Genomic DNA, 5,356 nt, shown 5'->3' with positions numbered 1-5,356 from the left:
AAAACAAATAATAAGAAATCTGATTAGTTGCCCGGGACAATATTGGATTGTTATCAACTTCGTTGGTATTACAATGGCTATTGAAGAGAATCGACCACATTAGGGGATCTCGACATTATCTGCAAGATGGAATCCAATGGAATTGAGTGTGTAGCTATATGTCATTGAGTGTCTTCATTACTCTTGGTGTCTTCGGGCCTGTGAATTGACAATTTTAGACATTGAGCTTATACGTAAACTGGTTCAGGTTTCTGCGTGGAGACTTTGGAGAGAGGGAAGTCACGAAGTGATTTGTCTCTAGCTGAAGTTTTGGTATATCCGCATATGGAAACATATATTTCTTCTGGATTTTAGTTATGCCGCTGGAAAACACCCTATGCATAAACAAAGTTGAATGTCTCGATTTGTCTTCCACTATTGATCAACACTTCTACAACATTTGGCATTTTATTATTCAAGTACAAGGGAATGACAGTTCAGGTTTGTATCTGCAACAATACTCACACAGATCAAATTTTCAGATTTCATGGTTTGAAAAGCTTCTCTGAGTAGTATAATATTGATGCTCTTCTTTTAAAGTTACCACAAGCTTAGTAAGTATTGCAGAGTGAGATTATTACTCTTATTAGTGATCTTGGAAACCCAAGAATTAATGATCTTGGTGCACAACTTTCATAAGAATTAGTGGTTGTTTATATTCTTTAAGTTGCAGTTATTTAGCATTGTTTTATATATATATATGTCACTTGTACTTTTACATTCTAAGAAAGTGCATTTTTAGTTGAAACATTGTTTTGAAATGGATCGAATGGATGATGTATTAGAGTTACTGAATGCTCTAATACATTCCAGTATTCATGGGATGGTAAAAGTTAGCATGTATTCTCTCTCTAACATTCAAACCTGTTTGAAAAATGCACAAGAGAAGATAGAATCTTTTTCAACTTGAATCACAGTTACAGAGAGATGAGTTACAAAAACATAAACATCATGACCCTCATCAACAACCAAAAAGTGGTCAAATCAATAACATTGAAATAGACTCCCATCATCAACAAGAAATGGAAGATGTAGTACCCATTTCAGGAGCAGATGTGCAAAAAGATGCAGAGGTTCAGTTTGCACTTCCCAAGCCCATCATCAGACCTTGGGAAGAGCTTGTCCACAATAAGCACAGAACAGGACTTAGATATGATAAGGAGGCTTCCTTTCATATTTCAGATTACTCAAAGCCCATCCAATTTCAGAGTATTGGATTCCTTCACGACAGTTCACCTTCAGCTTTTCCCGATTCTACTCTTCTTCCACAACAACAACAACAGATTGTGAAATGCAAACACTGTGACTGAGTTGGCCACATGAAAGATCATTGTTTTGATCTTCATCCATGTAAGCATTGTCATTATTCAAACAGATGCTTCAGAAACAAACCTCCTGCAAGAACAAAGATTCATTTTGGATGGATCGCTTGTTAGCAATGGGCTTCAACAACCAAGAAGATATTTCGCTCATACAACAGGATTTTTTCTCGAGTATTGAAAAATCTTGGAATTGAGATCACTTTGTCTTCTCACCTTGTATCTTACAGGGGGGAAGTGATGGTCATCTACAAGCTTTAAAGCCACATCAAGTGAGCCTGAGCCACAACCTGCCATACCAGATTCAGAGTTGTAGCCAGAGACAAAGATGCCCCTGAGCATGCCTTTAGTTGGTGACACCTCTTCAAAGAATTAGGGACACTTCCTTTAGCAGAAGACTTCAGCTTCTTGCCAGTTTTGGAAGAGTTCCAGGAATTGCATTAAGCATTCCAGAGTTGTTGGTCATCCTTAAAACATCACAAGTTGAGACGTCCATTTTCAGGTTGAGACCTCCCTTTTCAGGTTGAGGTTCTCCCTTTTATGCGGGGTGAGACCTCCCTTTCATGGTTGAAGGTTTCCCTCTCCAAAACATCAGGAGCACTTCCTCTAGCAGAAGACCTGAGCTTCATGCTAGACTTGGAAGAGTTTCGGGAACTACACTAAGTGTTCCAGTGTTGGTGGTCATCCCTAAACCACCTCCCTTTATAGCAACATTTCAAAGAGCACATTCAGCCTAGTGCTGCGATGCATTTTTGCACATTTTGTATTATAGCTCTCTTCTTGGACTCATACATACCCCTTTAGATTAAGGAGGGGAATGTTGGACACCTAATTCTCTATGGGTTGGTGTAGAATGTGAATAGCCATGAGAGTCCCAGAGATCTTGCGATATAGAACCCACCGGTCACACAAATGTACTATAAATGCATATCATGTCAATAATAATGTATTCAATGTTTATCATCCATCTTTGTTATTTACATTCCATGTGACTTTAACACAAGTAAATGTGTCTAACTATCACAAAATATCTTTTCATGAATATCTCCAAGGTATTTGATAATAAATATGCAAAATTCTTTCCATGTCCAAAACAAAAATGTGCATAGTTGGAATCTCCAAATATACCCATAATAATCACCAAACATACCTAACTTTCATAGATAAAACATGTTTATTTTCTAATATTTAATGATAAACTCACTTAAAATACTAAAATAATACAAAATTAAAAATAAAAGAAATAATTAAAAAATAATAATAAGATATGAAATAATAATAATTTTGATAACTCAATATTCCTATCTAAAATATATTTTAAACAAATAATTTAATTGATTAAATAAACTATTAAAATATATGATTTCTTTATTTTTATTTTTACATATATATTTATATTTATTAAATAATAAAATATTTTTATACCTATTAAATTATAAAATATACCCTTCTAACACTGAAAATTAAAAAATAAATATGCAATACTCAAAATGTGTTTAAAAGATAATATCAAAATGTAAATGCAATTTAAAAATAAATAATATAATATTGTACTTTCTTTCTTTACATATAGTCCATGTGCAAGTGGAACATAACTTTAAAATGAATTATGCAACTTGGAAACATGACAACTACGATAAGGAAGTCGAAGTGCAAGTGGAACAAAAGTCTAAAAAAAATTTGCAACTTGGAAAGATGACAAATTCATCCATAAATTCAAAGACAAGTTCAAATAGCTCTTGCTTATATCATTTTTATATAATTCTCTACAACAAATCCTTATCATTTCATATTAAATAAAGTTTTATAGTGTTTTTTCTGGACACATATCAAGAATTTTAATAGAGATTGGTTAATACATAGTTATTATTAAAATAGAGATTAAATTGCAACTGCGAAAGATGACAAATTCTTCCATAAATTCAAAGACAAATTCAAATAGCTCTTATATAATTTTTATATAATTCTCTATAGCAAATCCTTGTAATTTCATATTAAATAAGGCTTTATATTGTTTTTTATTCAAATAGCTTTTACTTATCTAATTTTTATATAATTCTCTATTACAAATCCTTATAATTTCATATTAAATAAAGCTTTATATTTCTTTTTCCTGACATATCAAGAATTTTAATATAGATGGGTTAATACATGGTTGATTATTAAAATAGAGATTGGTTATTAAATGATTGATTATTTTAAAATAATAGTGACACATTTTATATTTATATTGATAGATGTAATTATCTTGAAATAGAGTTTTTAAAATTTTAATTTAATTATCAATCATTAATAAATAGATGATAGGAATTTATTTTTATGAAATATTTTAAAATATTTTAATAATAGTTATAAATCAAAGATTAAGATTTATCTCAAAAATAATTATATTTTTTCCTTATATAATTAAATTGATTAATAAAAAATGTCATATAATTAATATAAATTATAATTTTTGAATTTGTAATATTTGTAACTAAAATAGTATAATAAAACTTATTTACATATTAAAAATCTCTATAATAAAATAATAATGAACTTTGTTGATTAAAAATATTATTAAGTATTTTTTAAATATATATAAAACTCATATATTAATTATTCTTCTTCTTCTCATAATAATAATATTTAATTTTATTATTTTAAAAATATGATAAAATAAATAGTTTAATTTCTAAAATATTTAGAATCTATTTAATTTAAATAACTAAATTAATAAATAAAACACCAAAGTATTTAAAAAAACATATAACATAACCTGCACCATAACTAAATTAATAAATAAAACACCAAAATATTTAAAAAACATATAACATAACCTACTCCAGAAATTTAATTATGGCATATGTTATGTTATGATAAAGTGATATTGGCACATGTCATATTGATAAGATTTTGGAATATTTTTAAAAACATGTCATCACATAGATGAAGAATTTGAAACTATTAAATAAACTGATTATGATGTTACTATTTAATGTAATTTTCAAGGAAAAGTTTACTCGACTTTTTCATCTCATTCATGTATCTCTTTTTACTCACGTCTTTAATTCTTAGGCTATTTTTTGGTTATTTTTACTCAAGTCTTTAATGGTTAGGCTTAAGAGTCTTTAAAAGATTTAGTCAAAGTTTGAATGCCATGGTTAGGAGTTTTCCTAACTTTTACTTAATCTTCGCACTACTTAATCTTGGATCTCTTTGGTTTAAAGGTTAATATTTATCTCCTTTTATTCGAGTCTTCAATTTCTTAGTTTAAGAGTCTTCAATTTCTTAGTTTAAGAATCTTTAGAAGACTCCATCAAAGTTTAAATGCTATGTTTATGGACTTTCTCCAAATTCTTACTTTTATTTAAACCTTGTAATACCTAATTTTTAACCTCCTTTATTTGAAGGTTAAGGGTTGATTTTTTATTTGATCCTAAAAAAAGTGGCTTTTAGACTTTGAGTGATCCATAAAGTGTAGTAGACATTTCACTTGTTATATCATTATAATAAATGTATAGATAAAATTTGAAATCTATATTATGAGGTTTATTTTCCTTAGATTTATAAAATTATTAAGTTATTATTTTTATGCATGTAATATAGAAAATGTAGAAAATAGAGAACATACAAAAATATAATTACTCAGTACCATAACAACACAAAGTATGACTCGAGAAACTTTTTCGAGAGAAAACCCAGTTGGAAGGTTGGGTTGCTCTATCTCTCTTTCGCTAAAAGGAAATGAATGCAAATACAAAGAAATGAGATTGTAGTAGATGGGCTGCTATGATACAAAAACCCTCTTTGTTTTCTCTCTCCCTATCCAATCTCAACTACTATGCTCATTTATGGAACAAAATGCACTCAAATAGAATGGAATCTCTCTTCCTCCTAGTGGCTTGGTTATAACACAGGCTGATAGCCTACTAGTGGTTAAGCTTGACCCCTTTAACCCTTGACTAGAGTTACAATATTGAATCTTCTAGAGTCTCTTTCATTACAATAACCTAGAT

Source organism: Pinus tabuliformis, chromosome J (assembly GCF_031772625.1).
Source record: "Pinus tabuliformis cultivar Carrire ecotype Pingquan chromosome J, CPIR1, whole genome shotgun sequence".
NCBI classification, from domain to species: Eukaryota; Viridiplantae; Streptophyta; class Pinopsida; order Pinales; family Pinaceae; genus Pinus; species Pinus tabuliformis.
This window is presented reverse-complemented; position numbering follows the sequence as displayed.